Source organism: Taeniopygia guttata, chromosome 4 (genome assembly GCF_048771995.1).
Source record: "Taeniopygia guttata chromosome 4, bTaeGut7.mat, whole genome shotgun sequence".
Classification (NCBI taxonomy): domain Eukaryota; kingdom Metazoa; phylum Chordata; class Aves; order Passeriformes; family Estrildidae; genus Taeniopygia; species Taeniopygia guttata.
Window position 1 is genome coordinate 33,656,255 of NC_133028.1, and position 21,677 is coordinate 33,677,931.

The window sequence follows — 21,677 nt, forward strand, 5'->3', positions numbered from 1 at the left end:
TAGGACCTTGAAATTCCTGTTATTTTTTTATTTGTTTCATAGATCCTGTATAATAATATATGTCATATAAAGTGAATTTCATTGCAACATCATTTATTCCCTAATAAAATGCAAATGCTTAGTCCATCTATATTAAATTCAGCCATTTTTATAATCAGAAAGTACCACTTAGTTGCAAAAATCTAAAACTTAACCGTAATATTATTGCCTGAAAAGAACATGAAAAATGAACCATAGAAAATAGGCCTAGAGGGAATCTTAGTAATTAATTTTGTCCATTCTCCTGCCCACACAATCATCATGCAGAAATGAAAGCTATATTCTGGTGAGGCATCACTAGCCAGAGAATTCCACAGTGCAATTGCAGTGAATTTTTAATATTTAAATAAATTTGGTAACTGTTCAAAGATTCTGCATTTGTTTGATATTTTCTGTTACAATTTAAAATATGTAGCATTTGGAGGCATATTAAAAAATTAACACTTTAGATTTCTAAAGAAGAATAGCTTTAGATTAAATCCTTCAAAATTATGGAAAAAAACCCAAAAATTTGAAGTGCAGGACAAAAAGAGCAGAAAAAAAGAACTAAGAAACCACTGTCTATAAGAGGTAAATTTTGGCAGGGGCTTCAATATCAGTTTTTTCCAAGTGTTATACTCAAGGGAAAACAGTTAAAGTGACATAGACTGGAATCTTTAAACACATCATTGTAGAGTAACAGAATGTATAAAATTTTTATGGGTGTGCTAAGGCAAATGGAATGAGTAGTTGTATTATTATCTCCCTTAATGATCTGATGTGTGATATATGTTGTGTAGCTCTGTTATTGGATTACTGTTCAAGAGAACAGTCTTACTGAATTCTAAGAAAATGTTATGTAATCATGTACATATAAAGCAGTTACATTTTGAAGTGAACAAATCCTAATGAAATTAGAATTACATTTTAATTAGATTTGGTAAAAAAATGTAGTAAAATAAAAACAACAAAACAGATACAATACAAACATTATTCCACCAGTAATCTCATTATTAGCTGGAGATGTAATATTAATTTTGCATTTATGTGTTCCTTCTCTTTTTAATTAAAAAAAATGGTATCTACATGTCTTCATATCCACACTTCCATATCTCAGTGTGTATATAAGTGTGTATATGAGTGCATATGTTTATCCTAAACTGAGGTCACCACAAAGTAATGTGAATATGATAATTATCCTTCTAGAGAGACATACAAGACTATGCCAAGGGATTGCTTAAGTCCTTTATTAAAATTTTTAGCATTAACATAAGATGACAGCTTCCATCTTGCTGCAATAAACTGAAAAAATTGTTTGAAAAGATGGGAAGTGTCAGAGTTATCAAAGTAGCTTATAAAAACCAGCTATGATCCAAAACAAAATCAAAAATTTTCATAGTTTCCATATCTATACATGCTTGTGGGACTGAAGCTAATTTTAATGAAGATGACAGGTAGAGAATGTAGAAATGTAGAAAAAAGCAACCAAGATGTTTTTATTTAATGTGAGATTTTGAATAATTAATTTTCAAAGTTTTTTATTTTATCTTTCAGAAATAAAAAAAAAATACAGATACTTGTCTGGTCGAATTATTCTTGGGGTTATTTGTTATAATAGTAATACAACTCCCTACCTATTTTCTTGCATGATTAGTTTTATTTCCTAGTCACAAAACAAATCTCAACACAGATAAATTAATTTTAAATCTATATAGACACACAAACATGCCTACGTACAATATGAAATCTATCTTTATGGTAGCGTTTAATATAGAGCACACAAGGAAAATGCCTGATCCAGTTTAACATCTGTAAAATTCCATGGTCTTAATAGGTTCTGTATGTTTGTTTACTCTATAAAATTCAAGTTATTATTATTATTATGGTCTTGCTTCTTTTACACAAAATATGTTTCAACCCAGCCAAAAAATCAATTTGCTCTTAAAATCAGTTATGAAAATGTTAGTCCTTTTATCTGGCTTTCCCTCCTGTTGTGGTTTAACCCCAGCCAGCAATCAAGTACCACTCAGCCCTTACTCAACCCCCCAGCAGTGGGACTGGGGAGGGAATCAGAAGGTAAAGGCAAGAAAACCTGGTGGAATAAGGACAGATTAATAGGAAAATCAGGAAAAGGTGCTGTTGGGTTAGAGTCAAATAATCTCAAAATAAGAGAGAAGCCTGTTTTCTTCAGTCAAGTACTATAGAAATATATCTACTAAAAATGAAATACCTATCAGCAAGATCAGGTAAAACACTCACTTCCAGACTCTTCTGAATCTAAAACTGCTTTTCCTTAGAGAGGTTATACAATCTCTTTCACATTGCAGTGAGTAGGAAAAAATGTATTCCTTTCAGAAATTAAAATGTCATATTTTTTATTTTAATCTAAGATATCTTTTGTCCTTCTTGTCTACCTCTCTAATTTCAAAAAACCAAAACATTATGTATTTCTTAAACATAGCTTGGTCTGGTACAGCTGAAAGAAAGGGGGAAATGCAATGTATTTTGGGCTACTGTGCAAGCACTTCCATTGCAATGGAGGAAGAATGAAGGAAATCTAGAGCAGGTTTATCACTCAAATATAATGATAATATTGTGAAGTGAAAAACTTGATTAAAGTTCACCAGAAAATGAAGATAAATAATAAAACTCGGTTACTGATGATGTGTGCATACAAAACTATGAAAATGGATGTGTATAGAGATACATATAAAAGGATGCAAAATATATACATCTATATATTTAATTATATTTGAAGATCTTTTTAGAGAACCAGTATTTATGTTTGATTTACTACTACCAAATGATGCATCTCATCTCAATTTACTAGATATTAAATACACACTTGCTAATACAGCATTCCTATGCCAGTTTTTTTCATCTTTTCATTTCCTAATTTCCATTCCTTTCAGGTGAAAATCGCTTCAGTAAAACAGATAATTGCTTCTGCTTTGCAATGCCAAACAGTTTGCCTAAGGTTAAGGCAATGTCTAAAATTAAGATGGGAAAGAAAGTTCTCATTATCTTTCTCCATTTCCAGCAACCTTTCATCTCATCCTCTTCACTGGTGTCCAAAGTCACACTCTCCCTATTGTTTATTCTTTTCTACTGTTTTCTTGCTTTTAGTTACAATTTTAGTTCTTCTCTTCCCCACAATTCTTCATCTTCAGTCTCAGTTATGAATGTCAACATTTTATAACGGCTAAAGAAGAAACCTAGAATACGTGCAATCCAGTTGTTAAGTCCACACCATTTTCAGTACTACTCATAAATCTTTGTCTCTCTACTTAATTGTTATGCTAAAAATTCTTCCACATCTTGAAACAGAAAAAAAAAAGACTCCTTTAAGACTGTTTATATATACACTCTATTCTTGAAAAGTCTTAAGATAAAACTGTCACTCATTTCCATATGCATATTTTTCCATAGTCTTGCCTTAACTGTCATCTCTTGGCAATGAAATTCTAAAACAGTGTCCTCATTGTTAAAAAGTGCAGACTGACAAATGTGAGGCAATGATAACATACAGTGGTTCCTGCTGCTGGGCTATCAAATTTTAAAAGCACCAGTGAAGCAACCAATCATTGAGTCTCCTTCCATTGCAACCATGAAACTATGCTTTCATGTTGGAAAGACTTTTTGGTGGTTCTGCTGTGAAAATTTTAGGCCTCCCTTCAGCTGGATGGCATGGCATGGCTGGGACCTTTTGCTGAATATGTATTTATGGGTTTTTTTCAGTTTAATCCAAAAACCTAGATTTTAAACCCCCAACAGGACATTACATTTGAGCTTATCCATAAAAAGATTTCTATTTTCTGTATTTGTGGAATTTAGCAATACTTAAAATAAAAGTTATCTGATATAACAGGTTGCCTAAATATATCCTTTCCTTTCCCAGGTGAGCACTAACATCATTTTGACACCCACTGTGAAGAATGACTTTTTGGTCCAGTCGGAATGCTCTTTTACAAGTGAAATTACCAATGTTTTTTGTAAATGCTGTAGAGACCAAATCTCAGGGAATGGGCTCATAAGACTCTTTTGACTTTTGTTTCACAAATCGACATGTATCTTGTTCGCAGATGTTCAGTTAACCCAAAGTATTACTTGTTTTAAAATACTGACACTAGAATTCATCACAAATTTAATTGTTTGATTACTTGAAATAGGTACTAATGAAATATTATTACATCATGGGCTTATATTTTAATTTTGTACTCTCCTGGCACACTTACACAGCAGAACTCAGCTCATACAACTGTCATTCAATATCAGTTAAACATATTATTCAGTTCTAAAAAAGAAATAGCTGAAATAGTTAGACAAGCATCATAGAACTTATTTATTACATCCTGTAAAGGAATTTCTTTGAGTAAAAGAGAAACAACATCCAAGCGATTTTAATCCTTTTGCAATTAGTAAAGTCATAAATTCAGGTAAATACAACTGACAAAAGTATTAGATTTAAAATAATATTTCCATTTATCGATTACCAGTCAGATTTAACTGAAATATAAAGAAATAATGCTAGTGGTATCTAATGCTAAGCTCAGACAAAAATTATTCAAGTACTCGAAGCAAAGTAGAGAAGTAGAAGAAAAGCAAATTGATTTAAAAATGCAATGACAGTGCAATAAAACTCTCAACATAACATATACATGTATTTTCAAATCATTTTTCAGTGATATGGATTTTCTTTGGTGATTTGACATAGTATGTAATGAAAAATGCATCATTCCTCAGCAATTTGCATAGATGTAATTGTACGAAATTTATTATTTATTTTAGTCTAAACAGAAGTAATGAAACCATGAAACACATTTCAGTGTGCTTTCTTATTAGTTAAAAAAGTTTGGTGAGACATTTCAAAGCTATTTTCACAAACTACTGGAAGCAATTACATTATATATTATATATTAATAATGTACTAATTATTAACCTATAGTTGTTTTCCTAAAAGTAAACATGTATTAAAAATTAATTTATGTATTGCATATTTAGTCAACATTTACAAGACTACATACACTGTGTATACCTTGCATATATTGAGGAACTATATTTATATAAAGTCTACAATCATATATGCATATTAAGTGCATTTTTAAAGCTGGTGGGTAATTTGTAAACCTTGGCTCATCAAATAAGTGCACTTATCAGAATCATAAAACACCCATTTCTAGTTATTTACCTCCATCATATAGAAACATACTGGATCATAGAGAACTAACCTCAGAGGAACAGATAGAATTTAATTTCTGATGCAGTAATCTCTGATCTCAGTTACTTTGCTGGGTAACGTAGAAGCTCTAAAGGGTTGAAGAAAAAAAGCCTGGTTTGGGTCTTATATTTTTGGGTATAAAATGTTCAAACAGATATTTTAGAAGATTTCTATAGAACACATATTGCTGTCTTTGTGTTTGTGGGTTTTTTTAAGATACAGCACACAGCCCAGTTTTGTTATCTGTCATGGGAAGGTACATGTTAGATGTTTTCACTATTTTTGAAATGTTTCAGAGATTGGCTCAACAAGATAGTCAAGACAGTTTTGAAAATTCTTGTGGCACATAAGAGGGATTAATACACAGCTGAGAACAGAAGAAGCAAAGAAAAGGGAGCAAAGCTTAAGCCAGGAAAAGAACAGAAAGGTCTTTTAATATAAATGTTTGCAACTGTGTTGCAAAGAGAAGATAAAATCCAGCAATAGCTCTAAGCCCTTCATCATTTAATGAACATAGGTTAATAGGATCATAATACATTTCCTAGACTCAAGAACTCCTCCTTACTTCCAGATTCTGGCTATATGAGAAATCTGTTGCACTCATGGGTCATTGCTTAAAGTCTCTCATAAAGTGTATCTACTCTCCTTTCCCCACTGAGATGATATTCACATTTGACATTCTTGAAACTGAGCTGTTTTATGTGAACATACACCAATATCCATCTACATGAAGAAAATCTAGATTTAATTGGTGACAGTGAGAACTGAGAACAAGAAGTACAAGGGAATAAACTTAGCTATTCCTATAAGAACTCAGAAAAGAGAGGAAGATTATTGCCTAATTCAAGGCAAAGCAATAAAGAAACAAATTAGCAAGCACAGTGGCCCGGGAACAATAAATATGTCCACTAAGTTAGACACAGTGCATATGTGGCCGATAATTTAACACCATGAAAGGGGATTACAAATCTCCAGTGGTGCAGTGAAACACTAAATTCCAAAAAGATTTAGTGCAAGGAACACAAGGTAGCGTTAAACAGCTGACAAAAGAGAACAAGGAAAAAGCACACATAGCGTCAGAGATTTCATAACACTAAAAGACATAAGGCCATCTAAACACGTAGACATTGCAGCACTCAGTGTTGGCTTAATCTCTACCCTTTCAAGCAGCAGCTTGGCTGGCAGCTAGAAAAAATTCATTAGGGACTGGCTATCTCAAAAAATAAAAAGCTTTAAAGTAAGCTTTGACAATTTGAGAAATCAATTCATGTGGCTAGATTCATACTTTAAAGAAATATAAATCCCTAACCTAATCTATTACAAAGTAGGATTAGAAATAAATCAAGTAGTATTGATAGCTTCTTGAACTACTTTAATGCTGATCTCTGTTGAAGAGTTGTATTATTGTGAATCTCATACAGATTAATATTTTATACTTCCAGAAGTAGTATTTCAGGCTAGGACTGAGACAAATAGCCTGGAAATGAAATCATAAGATGTCCTAAAAGTATTTGCTATTGCTAACCATGTTTCATTAACTATATCTGTTTTTTTTCCCTTAAAATGACAAATCTGAAAGACTAGAGTTTTCTATTTTATCATAGGAGGAGAAAAAGAAACAAAACAAAACTAGTCTGACAAAGTCAGGAAACACATACAGTACTGAAATTTATCACATAATGATTCAACAAATATTTACTAAATAACATTTCACAATAAGTGTGTTGATGAAAGGGCACATTCATAGATTTTCCATCATTATAATACTGAGCAAATTTTCTTAAGTGTTTAAAATTACAATTTTCTAAATTCCAAAATGTTCTCTTACCTACCTAGACTTTCCCAATACAAATCAAACAAAAACCCAGCCTTCCACACAATAACAGAGCGGCAATAAAGCTTCATAAGAACAAAGATATTTAAATAGCATTATCTGCTATTTGTCTTATTCTATATTGCCATCTTTTCCCCACTGAGTGCTAATAAGTGCTTGCTGTTGAAGAGGTTTACATTTAACATCTGTCAGTTGTATCCAGAAGTAGCACCTACAGGGAACTGTCTAATAGATTGCTATTTTCCTCTGTAGCACCAGCAAATCTGTCTCACATCATTTACATACAGATAGTTATAAGCATTCATCATTTCATTATGCTGACTGCCTCACTATTCTAATGTATAATGTCTCTTTAATGAGCCTCAAAAATACAATATTCCTTGATTTATGACTGCTTAACTACAAAATTATACAGATTGACAAAAATCATCAGAAAGCTTTTCTTTGTGTTCCCACTACCTGCACTTTAAGTTTAACAATTACTCTCAAGTTAATCTCAATTTTTGCTTCTTAGACAAAAGAAAATATCAAATTTTAGCATACTAGGCCTCACAGTCATTGCTGTTTTAATAAATATACTTTCACTTCCATGAGAAAACAGTACAGAATTCAACAAATTGAAATTGATCTGTTTTTTCCAAGAAATAACATGTATTGGGCAATCTGTTTCAAAATTTTTACATGCCAATTACTATATACTTCCTAAATTATCATGTGGAATACTGCTGTACAAGTCATGCAAGAGTGACTCATAAATGAGCCAATTTACATGTTCAAGTAAATTGAACTATGGTTCAAATGAACTTCAATTATTTTATAAACAAATGCTCAGCACTGAAAAACAACTCTGCCATTAAAAGCACACTGAAGTAATACAAACACACCTAAAACAAACAGAAAGCTGAGAACAAGAGGCAAACACTTCATTTGACTGCACCCGGGCATTTCAGTTCCCACAACTGCATCTCCCTGTGTTTATAGATATGTCAGCATTCCTCTGGTTTTGAATACTGAAGCTGAAAAGATTTACAAACTGCTCACGGTGGCCATTAGAAGCACAAATTTATATGAAGTATGAGAAACTTTATGATACCTTGTTTCTGATATATCTACAACTTACAATGTTTTTAGCTTGTGAGAGAGTGTTGAGCTATGACAGACGTTTCTCCCATAACAGATAGCTGCAATTTTTTACTCCTTCACCTACTACAGTTTAAGCTTACCCTATGGACAGCCAGTCAGTTTGAAACTCCCTCCCCTCTGCTCAGCCTTTTTCTGTTGAAGTTTTAGAAACACCATAGTGAGACCTTTCCCTTATCAAATGCCACTCCTTACAGAGGGTTCAAATGTAATGAGTACAGATAAACAGATGAGCACTAATGTAACCTTGTACTGCCTTATCTCAAAGCATCACTTCCTATTTCCAAATCATGAAACCAGGCAACAAAGGCTATCCACTCAATGCAGAAGAGATGTACAGAGATTTAAGCAACAGATGGCAAGCTACATTCCCTAGATCCCTGCAAATAAAATCAACTTTAAGTGAAAAATCACACAAAACAATACAATATTACTGAATATTCAAGAGCTGTTTCAGTAGATGCAAATATGTTATGATACGATAGAAAATAAAGTGCACAAATGACACTGATATGTTTGACAATGACAAGTTAAATGCTCAATACAGTAAAAATTTTTATTTCATCATTTTGGATCCCTATTTTAGTTGCTTTGCACTGAATATTCCAGTTAACATCAACATCTGAATTTCAGAGTCAAACTTCTAAAGTAGTTTGGTATATCATAGGAATACAGGTATATCATTCCCTAATCAGCACCATGTTTTTTTTATCATATAGGAAAATTCACATATCTACACATTTCAACAACATAAAATTGCAGTCTATCAAATAAGGCAATATAGCATTTTTAGGATTTTTTTTTAATTAATAAATAATTCTAAAATAATATTGCTTTGTATGCAGAACTTCTAACTCTGAATCCAGAAAACTAGTATGTCAATCCAAACACCTGTTGCAATAGAAGGCCTTAATTTATAAACCTGGATGCTTCATGAATTCAAAGTATCTCAAAATATCCATTCCTCCCCATAATAATAAAGAGATTTATATCTCAGCTTGTGGTAGTGATAAAATCCAGTTTAAGAAACATTCAATATTTACTAGTCACAACTTATCCTTAGACTGTCACTCTGACGATCTCAGAACTTTTTTTCTGCATCCCTTGACTACAGAGCCAAGGGCGGCCATGGACAATGTTTATGCTGTCTCTTTGTGTTCATAGTGTGTATCTCTAGCTGGAAGATGCTATGACTACTTGTTCTTTTAGTGACACACAGAGAAATTGATAAGAACAAATATAGATATCCCTATAATCCCTTCATGTTACAATTCTATTTCTTGCCTTATAAATTCATTATTTCACCTCCTACAGTACAGAGAGTTACCATTTCCAAAAATTGGCTAATAATGCCTGTGACACATGGTATTCCTTCCTCAATCTAAATTCCAGAAAAGGTGGTGGAGGAACATCAGAACAAGCTTTAAGCCTTCACATTGTTCTTTCTTATGTGTGCATACAAATATTTGTAGCTGTATCTCTGGTAGAATACTAAATTAGCCATTTTCCTTGTAGAGCACTGAATTTCACAGAAACCCAACAAAATTCTGTTTCCCCCTGATTGAGCCTACTTACAGGAAGGTGGTGTTGCAAAAGGATTCAATACTTCAATCAGTGTAGTCTGCACGTCAGAAGAAAATCCAGAGTGTGTTCTCTTCCTGTGATCAATTTTCTATTTTTCTGTAGCTACACCTAGGAAATAACCAGTAGAGTCAGTACAGCTAAATAAAGAAAATAACAAAGCAAATTATTAGAAATGAAAAAATGAGAATACGTTGAACAATAGTTTATGGCAAAGTCCATATGATTATTCACCAATATGGAATTATAGCAGGAATTTTAAATTTAGTCTTCATTTAATTCTGTAGTACCCAAGTGATTCCAGAGTTCTACAATCTCAAGACTGCCAAGGAGAATCAAACAGATGTTATCACTACACCTTAACAGCTATGTGGTAGCCTGAGAGGAGAAACATAGTGACCACAGAGGGAGCTGGCCCAGCCGCCCAAGACACCACAACCACATTTCTGTTCAGCCTGTAGAACTACTGGAGTACATAGAATACAAGAAATAAACAGTCATGTTTATTTAACAGTAGAGTTAATTCATAATTTTTGAATTTCAGTAGAAATAGAAGAAGCAGCTTCTCTTCTCTCTGATTCTTATTTACATACTTGGCAGAGTTCTACAGAAAGCAGAAGAGCCAGGAATAAGGCATTAAAAATGGCCAGTTTTGGTATTTCTTAAAGGAGGCAGGGTTCAGATGTATCTTCACATCCAAACCAATACTGACAAGGGCTGGTACTACTCCCTTTAAGTAGCTGAATCACACTCCAAATAAAATTTTTTTAAGAAAATCTACCCTAGGAGATAACCATTCTTACTTTATCTTTCATATCTAGGCTTGGCTGCAAATTAATTCCTTATAATTCTTGCCATATCTAAATAAGTTTATGCTGATATCCCTTCTCAAAAATGTTCTATATTGCAACCCTCATTATTTCCATTTTTTAGGTTGAATAAACTTGGTTCAGGCTTCTTTCGATGCCTTTAATATTTAATTTAATGAATTATCAATAACCAGGTACATTTTATTTGCACATTTAGAAACTTAGACAACTTGAGCCTCCAAGTTATTTTACTGGATCCTTATACATTACGCTCCTAAACATCTGTAGAGATTAAGTGGATCTTGTTTCAGCAGTTTCTATTCCTTGTGCCTTTGCCACAGACTATCAACCCAGTAAACAGAAATGTTTGTCATGCCTCCAACTCATAAAGGGTGATAGAGGAATGAAGTGTTTTCAGATTTGTCAAAAGATGTCTGCCAGGCATTTTAGCACATCTTGAGTTCTGCTACTGCTGGAAGGAAGGAAAACACTTGTGTAAGAAAACAAAAAATCTGGAACTGGCCACACATGTAACAGTATGGCATGGTAAATATGCTGTCCCCATATTCTTCCCTGAAGCATTAGAGGGAATTCTTCATCTTCCATTTATGCTGTTCATTATTCCTACTTATGGCTTCTGCTTTTTCTCACCAAATTGAATGTCTATTATTTTCTGGTATTTATACAATTTATTTGGATTATTTTAAGCCTGGGACAACAGCAATATTAGCATCTACTCCATTTCTGAAACAACCAACAATACCATAGAATAATATTACAGTACAGAATTTTACATAATTACACTCCTCCCCACAACCCCAGTTATGTGGAAAAGAGTGACTGCAAATAAATATATCCTTTTAACTCAAAAAACTTGAATAATACTTGTAGTCTAATCTTATCTAGATCACAGTTCCGTGGCTTGCTTAAAAGAATGCTACACAATTATCAAAACTGCAGTTTATTTACAAAATTAAAGTAATGTCTCCTTAGGCTTGCTGCAGTTTTTGAAGAGACAAAATAGGACTGACTTACTCCTGAGAAATCTATGCTGTACAATTGCTGTATCTCTTGCAGATGCTTAGAAGAATACCTTAATAATTTCAGGTCCCTCAGTGACCTTCCCTCAGGGAAATTCAGGTAAGACAATGATGCACAATTCTTTAGATATTTATTCAGGTCTTACTTTCAGTCCTTTTCTGAGCTTTTGAAATTTCACCATCCTTAAGTTCTCAAATATGGTGCTACTATACATCATGCAAAGGTTTGTGTATTCCTTTATGCATACCTTATTGCTTTATAAATCAAATAATCTTTGCACCTAAGACGCAAATAAAATATAGTTCTTCGTTTCTAGTTGAGCTTAGCCTTGCAGTTAGATAATTTGTATTTAGTTTTACAAGTTTGTCATTTTTTTGTGTAGTTAATTTTTTATATGTACTAAAATCATTGGATTCTAACATCACTCATCTGACATTCCAATACTGACCCCTGAATCTTCCACTGCTTTCTATACAGAATTAACTAGGTTGGAAAAGACACTTCTTACCTCACACAAAGAAGCTAACAGAACGTGAGATAATTTATGTTTAATTTTTAAGGTTTTACATAATTGTATGTAGATTTGTCCCACAAGCTCCTTGGATCTTTCGGTGAAGATTTCTTTTTAAAGCATTTTAGCTCTTCAGCCTGCACTAATGAAAATGCAGTCTGTTATTTTTTTAAAATATAATCGATTTTCAAAATGGATGTTTGTCTTTTGGGATATCTATATTAGATTGCAGGGCGAAGCTCTTTAAATAGAAAAGTATATACATCAGAGTACAGAAGGTTTTTTAACAACAGGAAAGAACACAGAAGACAAAACAAAATAAATCTATGACCACTCAAAACAAGTGTCTCATTTGTCCATGTTCACCCATGCCAGCTCACAGGAAAGATAATACAGGGAGCTATCAGTTAACCACACAGGTACATGTGTGCATGAAGACCTTCACAACATAGGAAAATCAACTGAGGAATAAGCTAACAAGCTGAACTTAATAGCAAGTTGTCAGGTATTCCTTTATGCTGTCACAGAAACTCGTGGAACTGCTGTTCCTCTTGAATAAATGAATGAGTTACATGTTCACCACATATATATGCCTTTGTGGCCCATATTTTTCAGCTTCTCTGCTACTCCAGCTCAGTTGTGCTCATCTTCTTCTCAACACTTCACCCTCTCTGATCTACAAGGTTAAGCCATTTTCTTTAATATTAGGATGGAAATTAGGGACTACAATTTTCCACAAGCCATAGCAGGCATCAAATACTTTTGGAGGATTATTAACAAAAATATAGTCCACTGTCTAACAAAAGTTTAAAACTGGACAAGAAGTCTAAAACAAATGATCTGCTTACACAAAGCCATGGGATAGTTGTCCCTTTGGCATATGAAAGCAATGAGAAATTATCAGTTATCCCTGGCGAGAAGACTATGTTAACATCTGTATCTCATTTTAAGTACTAGATTAATTTTTTTCATAAGACTTTCTCTGGCTTCTCAGCTCTGTAATATCCCACCCTTAACATATAAAATGACCCTAAGAAAAGCAGTTCAGCCCTGTAATTCTACTACTTCCATGATAATAGCATCCAAGATAAGGAATATCTATCAAATGTGTCAGAACATTATCTGTTCATTCCAGTCTCCTTTTTTGCCTTATTTTTCTTATCTCCCAGCAGCACATGCCTTGGCTTCTACTCAGCATCACTCACAAAGCTCATAGATAAATAAGTCAAACAAATAAATAAAACCTTAAAAAAATTAAATTTAAAAAATGCCAACACCAAACACACCCTCACACACTCTTTTTCCAAGACTGGAGGTTTTTAAACTCTATTATTTCCTTTTCCGTGCAAAAAAAAAAAGCCTGCCTAGAAATCTCGCCAATCTTCTAAAAGCCTTGCAGTAAGAAAGGGAGGTAGGGCAGTATGGGACAGGGCAAGAAAAGGTGTACTGAGCCGGGATTAGCTGTGAGCCCTCGTACAGGAGGGCGCGGCCGCAGGGAGCAGCTGCAACCAAGGGCAGGGAGGCAGCCCTGGGCAGTGGCTGCCACTGCCCGATGGGACAGCAGGGCTAGAGACAAACCATATACAAAGAGCAGTGGTATTCCATGCCTTTTTTCCACTGATAAGGCTTCTCCTCAAGCCTCTAGGGTCCCTAAGCTTCTGAAGAGATTCTCCAGCCGTGAAGCAGCACCTGCAGGAGATGAAAGAGGAGTGGATCGCTTACTTAACCCGCTTAGACTAATATAAGTTCATGGCCCTGGTGCACGGCACCCCCAGAGGTGTTCATGGAGCTGGCAGGTGTCTCTGTGAGACTGCCTGTCCTTTTTAAAATGTTTCTGATGACTTGAAGGCAGTTGCTGTCATGCTCCTCTTTATGACAAGCAAAAAGCAAGACCCAAGGAGCTACAGGCTGGTCAGCCTTAACTGTGTCTCCAGAAAGGTTGTGGATCAGGTATTTGTAGAATCAGTTTCTTCTTGTCTGAGCAGATCATGCCTGACCAACCTCAGTGCCCTATAAACTATGTAACATGGCTATTACATATTAAAAGTAGATGGAAAGCTAAATTTTGTGCAAATAGGTATTGCTATCTGAAATGGACACACAAAGGTTATGGATCACATTGTACAAAAAATAGATGTCAAATCTGAAAAACTACATAATTTAAAATTTGAGAATAGTTGCTATTTATTTTAGCAAAATGCTAAAGAATTAAATTTGCATAGATGTCTTAGATATATGTACTCTGATGATTTCTTACAATTGTGTTCAATTGTCTTTCATGCAGATAATTAGGGAAACCTTCAGACACATTTCCTTTGGTTACAGATGTGTCATTTACATTTTCAGAGTCCTATAACATCATATTGTTGCTATCATGTTTTTCCTTTTAAAATATGAAAGATATTTCATTTTCTAACAGCTTATTTGTACAGTGTATGTTATAGAAAACACAGCATCGCTAGAAAAATTATGTCCAATGACTAGTAAAAATATTAAGTTCACTTTCAATAAGGTCTATGAGAAAATGTTTTGAATAAGCATGAAAAAAATTGTCATCTTAAGGTGAAAAGTAAATTCACCTTAACTGCTTGAAAATACCAAATAGTCTGTTTATGGAAAATCTAATCATAATTCTTATACTACTGCACAGCTAAACCTCTTTCTGAAGTTCTGAATTCTTTTTCCAAATCCTTCATATGTTATATGTGGTCTCTGGAAGCCCACATACCTCACACATGGATACTATAAAAATATACAGAATAGCTTTTAAACAATATGCATGCTGTAAGAGACATGGATGTGTATGCTGAGATGATGCCATAAAGAGCTCATGATCTTAGAGCTCTTTTCCAGCCTTAATGATTCAGTGATTTTATGATGCAATAATGCTGCTTAGGAGGAGAGTTAAAGCAATTTAATCAATATCTTATTATAAGGATAATATGAGAACTTGTAAAAAAAGGCTTTCTATCCAACATCCACAAAAATATGAACAATCCTTACTTGTAAACTTGTAGAGCTTTTTAAAACTAAATATGTTTCTCTAATTTAAACCTTTTATCAAAAACAGGAGGAAAGGTTCTAGCCATTTCTTTCCCTTGTAGATTTTTAATAAAATCCAGGCATGATTGAATGAATCCAGAATATTGTCTACAATGGACAACATATTTCAAGTACAGTGCTGTGAGCTGGCTTTTAGCTACTGAATCTAAAAGATGTATTAAAATGAAACAAAGTTTTATTTTTTTAAAGTTATGTTCTTGAATATTTCAAATTGCAAAGAATAACATGGTAAAAACCAATTTAAAACATGCTTGAAACTAACAGGACATTCAAATAATGAAGTAAGATTTTGTTTTGATCTAAATTTACAATTTAGACTGGTTTTTTATCATTTATAGCAAGAATTTTCAAGGAACTCCGGAAGAAAGGAGAAAATATGCCTTAATATATAGGAAAAAAAAGAGTACTGGAAATGATGGTAACAATGACTTTTTATGTTCAAATTCCTATAAAAACTGGCTTAATGTGTAGCTTTCCTGTTTCAATATTACTGTATTATGTCAATTTAATGTAATTTACACTTTCAATATACTTTTATCTGAACAACCACTTCAATACAGTGATACTGTGTTTCTCTGACTTTTCCTCTAAAGATTTTAGGGTGAATTAATTATAGCCAAGACAACAAATAGAAACTTCCTGATCTCACTAACACTACAGTTATTTTATCTTTATTACTGAAGACCTTTGCCTACATGCAACAGTACGCCATGATTTAGTTCACTAAGACTGACAGCCTACTCTCTACTATTTGACAGGATGTCACTGTAGTAGGTATGTTGACTATTTAATGGCTTTGGAAAGTCTCTTATGGACTTCAGTAACTCATAAAATTAATTTTCATGGTCCTCTTGCATGAGTACTGATGACAAAGCATAATCTTATTACAAGAAAGAAAATGTCTAATAGTTTCTTAAGTAAAATATTTTTCTTCAGTGATTTGGTGCATAAAGTTTTGCCTTTTATGAATTGCATTCAGTGCTTCAAAGCACATAGCAACCTTTCATTATTTCAATAGTCCTCTTTTGGTGTACTGTACAAACCCTCAGAAGTGACATTGTCAAACTGTTACAAATCTACTTGATGCATGTCAAAGCCTCACTATTCAGAACTGGTGACTTGACACCTGAGCAGTAAAAAAATACACAGTGAATTTTACTCATCTTCAGTACAATGTGTCCATGTACAACTACTTCAGCAAAGTAGTATCAGCTCTTGGCAAAAAGCATTCATCTGGGCTGAAAGGCTGTCAGCAGCAATATGGTAGACGTCAATTAGAATAAAGTACGCAATGCAAACACATTTGCCAATTACATGCATTAGACCTCATAATGGCTGATGTCACAAATGTAGTTTGGTGATAAATTATCTTAAGGACAGTAATTACATTTTTCCATCAGTTGAATATATCCATTTTGAAGTTACAAAACAAGATCCACAGAGAAAATCTCCCTTCAGACAACAGAAACAACCAAAATGTTGGGGTCTGTGGTTACTTGCTATATGATTTTTTTCAAGTTAGAGCTAGCTTTTTCTTCTAAGTATTCAGAATTATGTTGAAGAGATTGAAGAATAAATAAGTAACCAAAAATAGGGATAAAAAAAAAAATACATGGACCAGATCATTTGGATGCAGTCCAACTCCCCATCCAATATGGGGAGGTTGGCATCTAAGATAAGAAGAGATGAGAACAATGATGGAGACAGCAGCAGTTGCATATAAAGCTACCTGGCAGAATATCCAGTACTATTTTTAGATCATTAGTTAGCTCAAGATGGGGAGCTGGAGTCAATGATCCTTATGTGTCCCTTTCAACTTGAGATAGCCTAAAATTCTATGATTTAATACTTTCCTTAATGTTCAAATGTTAACACAAACGCCTTAGTTTAAATAGAACTCAGAAATATTCTATAATCTATGTCATCTAAACTATCAGAACTGTACTTTTTTGCTTAAATGTATATATTTTATTTAATTTTTAAAATTAAAGATATCATGCAATACAATGCCAGACAACTGTTAAAAGGTTTCCGTCATGAATACAAGAAAGGTAAAACTTGCAGTAATGACAAAAAGCATGCTGCTTGCTGTCGGGGAAAACTCCCAGTCTCACAAGACTCTGTCAGTGACATTCTATCACCACAGACTTCCCCAGCTGGGGCTGCTCTCTCTCCACAGCGATGGCTGCGGTGACCTAAGGGGTTCCCACACATCCCATCCCAGAGTCAGAGCAGGTTTCTCACCGGATCCATCCCAGGCTTGCCATGGCACTGGCTCAGGTGTCTCGCTCCATAAAGCCATCTGCTCACAGTGCAGTAGCCCAGGAACAGCCCAAGCTGGTGCCCTCTGAGGAGGGACACCGAGCAAAGGATCCCCCAGACTTTTAAACCTTCCCAGCCCAAGGACACGAAGCTCTCACTGTCCCTGCCAAGCCCTCAGCTCCTGCTGTGTGCTGGGCCCACCTGGCAGTGCTGCAGGTGCCCAGCCCTTTGTGCTGCCAGGGGCTGGTGGTGCGCGGCCTCTTGGCTCTGCTCTCTGCTCTCTCACTGCCCTCAGCCTGGGCTGTGGCTGCACCCTGACATTCCTGCCCCAATGGAACGCTCAACACCTGCCCTTCAGCCAACAGAGCTGATAGTGCAAATGATGGGGATGTGCTGGTCAAAGGAAGCAAAACTCTAAGAGTTCAAGGGAACTACTTCCTTACTAATCATAGTGACAATAAATAGAGTAATTTTCACATTTTCACCTTTAGCCTTTTATAAATCTGAATACCTCCAAAAATTTCAAGAATCATTGCCTTCTGTTGGCAGCAGAGTCTCAAAGAAGAACGTATTGAAAATCACACTATGAAAAGCCAGTGTCTCTAAAGGAGACAGATGAATCTTGCAACTTCACTCCAACAGAGTCCACTGGGGCACATGCCCACGGGATTTCCTCTCTCCAGGTTTTGGAGGACACAGCCTCGTTTGATCCTAAACTCCCAGCTGCATGTTGCCCTCTTCCCTTCCCCACTGGCTGAGGTACTGGGAAGGTCCAACCTTCCCAAACTGCCTACCACGTCTGCCTTTGAACCTGCCATTTTACCTCAAAGCTCAGAAACTCGGGCTGGTGCAGACACACTTGCCCATTTCAGGAGCAAAGCTGTCTGTACTCTGTAATAAACCTGCTGCTTCAAGTTAGAAGAGAGGTTAAGACCCATTCCAATGATGCTAACACCCATACCTTCACCCATGGAATTGTTTGTAGACTTTAGCACACATCCTCCCTGTCAAGAGCTTAAGCTCTACATCTGCTTCTTTTCAGTGGTTCAGCAGAAAAGACATACAGCAGGAGTTTCTCCTCACTCTCTGAATTCAGCTTCATAGCCATCTCACCCTGGGTGAGAGTATATCCCTATATAAGACTTAGCAATAAGACTAGGACACATGTTGCCTTTAGGAAAAAATAACACTGATTTAATTGTAACCGAGTATGAGAAGTCTGGCTAGCCAAAATTCAAACTATGTAAAAATCACAATTTTTTTGGAAAGAGCTATTGAAAGCTATGCGATAGCATTTTAGTGAGGATGTAGTAATAGCGTGCACAGACATATGGTAATTAAGGCATTTGTAAAGATAATGTGCTAAAGTCATGTAGTTTTTCATGAACACTTTGTCATATACGGCAGGAGTGTGACCTTTGCAGGAGGATATAAATATGTATGCACACACACATACACATTTACACATATCTACACAACAAAACCAGGGTTTAGGGTCTAACAATGACAACTACTGCCACAACAAGTGAAAGCCAGCAGGTACTAAAATTAGCTGTTGGCAAAAAAATGGGGTTTAATTATTTCACTGATGAACTGCGTCCATACAAAACAGAAATAACTGAATTCAGAAAATAATGAAAAAAAGTTCTTATCTACCACAAAAATGGAGTGCATAAAAAACTGTATTTAGGCCTAAAACTTCCAAACAAGTGGTTAAACAGAAATGAGTCAGAAATTACTTGTATTATACAATATGGATTAACACCACTGGTAATATATGAGGGAGTGTAAATTGAGCATCTAAATTCCCTATACCATGAAATGGAAAGAGAGTACCTTTAGAAGACATTGAAGTTTAGGACTCTTAAAATAGGTGCCTCAATTTTGGGCAGTGTGGCTAGATCTCAATGCATCTGATGTTCATTTACTGGCATAATCTGATCAAACTATTTAAAAACAGGAAAAGTCTTCCACCAAAACAAATACAATTTAAGAGCTGAAAAACTAATGTGTTCAGAAAAGTACTTATGTAGTTAAAAAAATAACTAGAAGTTATTCTAATAAGATTCAAAAATCAGAGCTAAAAATATGTGATTTTGTGGGTTTTAATAAGTACTAGATTTGAGTTAGTTAAGGTAGCAGAAAGAGAGACAAACAAGAATAAATTGGAGACCACTGTTCAGAACAAAAATAACCAAAATATTAATTCTGAGAAAACTATTGGGATTCATATATTGCATTTGGAAAAAATCCAAATGAAAGAGCAAATATCACAGAGCAGAGCTAATGTACATATAGGAAAAAGCTAAAGTAAATTTTAAAATACTGTCAGGTAATAACCTTTCATCAAAAACTTAAAATTTCCAGAGTTTCTTTCTGTATTCATGTTCTCCCAAACTATTTTACCCAACCCAGGTCTTGGTCCCTTGTCTCCTCTCTCTCCAGCATCCCCTTACTGATCTTCCCAAAATTATTTTTTTCAGTCTTCCTGTATCAACATAAGTTTGTTACCAGGGAAATTACAATTTCTACACTTACTTTTAGTTTTAATAAATGTAATGTGCATTTATTGATTACATGCTAATTCAGAATTGTTTTCTTCTAGGTTCTCTCTAAACTTTGATGCAATTCCATTTCTACACTAAATACAAAGTAATCTCAGGAAGGCTTGCAAAATGCCTATTCTCAACTTCTTTTTGGCAGCAACGGTTAATTTCTAAATCTAACTCATGAAAACATTCTGTTGTGTTTTTGGTTCTTAAGAACAAGAACAGGATAAAAGGATAAAATAGGATAAAAGAATAACCTTCTGTAAAAGTCTTAACATATCCCTGCACCTGTTGTAGATGTCAGTCTGGAAAGAGAACAGTGATTCCATGTTCAGTTTCCAGTTCCTACCAGATTTATATTCATACATTTTTAATAGGAGTACAAGGACAGATCTGCTCCTCTTCTTTCCATCCATAAGAGTGACTGTAAGAAACTGATGAGGGCTATTCCTTTGATGGATTTAAGTCACACAGCTAAGGGGGATTTTCCTACACATTGTTCAACTTAGAATGTAATCAAGTCAAGTCAAAGTCAGCTGATCTTTCAAAGAGCTTAATTCAAGAATGTGACATTTTATGCACAAGAACATTATAACAGGGTAGAACAGTTGAATGGTAGTTGAGCTTTTGGAGAATGAAAATCAGGTATTTCCTTTACATTTAATGGAGGTAGTAAGGCAGGAAGCAACAGAGTTTGCAGCCTTCCACCACTTGAATAACATATAAATAGGTAAGTCTGGCTTCCTGAATGTAAAACCTTTTATCCCAGCTCTATTTAAAATACAGCATTGATTATTTCAATCACACTTTATCATTCTCAATATGAACTTAGGTGAACTGTTTGTCACTGATTTGACTATTCTCCTCCAAAGAATACACCAATAATAATCTAACATATTTTCTCCTAATTCCTGCTATATTTCTCCTTGATACCACTTATTTTTACTGGCACATAAAAGAAAGGTTTTATCAAAATACAGCCAATAGACTGCTGTTTTAGTATTGACATAACCTGCTTGATCTCCCTTCTATAAACCAAGTCTGGAGAATGAAGCAGGGACAGACTATATCTGACATTCCTGAGTGAGAAATAACATTACTCCAAAAGCAAATACTACTAAATTTTTTCTGTCTTACAAATTAGTGACATAGGTAATTTTGGAGAAACAGACCAGTGGGTTTGGTGACTGCTCTTTCTAGGTATTTATCTTAATATCTCAGGGTATTTAAACACATTTGAAACACAAAACAAAATAGAGCAAAATAATCAACCCCTCCCACAAATAACCCTCCCCAAAACCCCCAAACCAAACACCAAAAACCTCAACCACAATAGATGCATTGTGCTAAGAGTTGAAACTGTACTAAGAGGAAATATCAGATGATTTAAATCTAAATTAGGCAATATTATGGCAAAAAGAAAACTAAAGAAAGGCTGGTCACTGAAATGTGGGTATCACCTAAACATGCTTTGAACACACCTGTTAACTTCACAACTGGAAGAAAAAATACCCATGTTCCAGTTTACTCATGTTTAGTATTCAAAATGATCTGTTTTAAGCTAACGAAACCTATGGAGAGTATATTGCATTATAGAGCTGAAGTTAAGTATCTGTGCAGCACTCCCATTGCACTGTTTGACTTTTTTATC

The 21,677-nt window shown here is 34.6% G+C and overlaps 1 protein-coding gene across 37 annotated transcripts in view; it reads right to left on the reverse strand.

Annotated features, from left to right (window-relative positions):
* The window catches only part of TENM3 (teneurin transmembrane protein 3), a 1,292,556-nt gene that overhangs the window by 1,227,082 nt on the left and 43,797 nt on the right, over window positions 1-21,677 (reverse strand). For all 37 annotated transcript variants that reach the window (XM_072927763.1, XM_072927759.1, XM_072927755.1 and 34 more), the window contains exon 2: window positions 9,786-9,902. The gene's annotated coding sequence lies outside the window, so the exon portion shown is untranslated. The remainder of the gene's footprint in view (window positions 1-9,785; window positions 9,903-21,677) is intronic.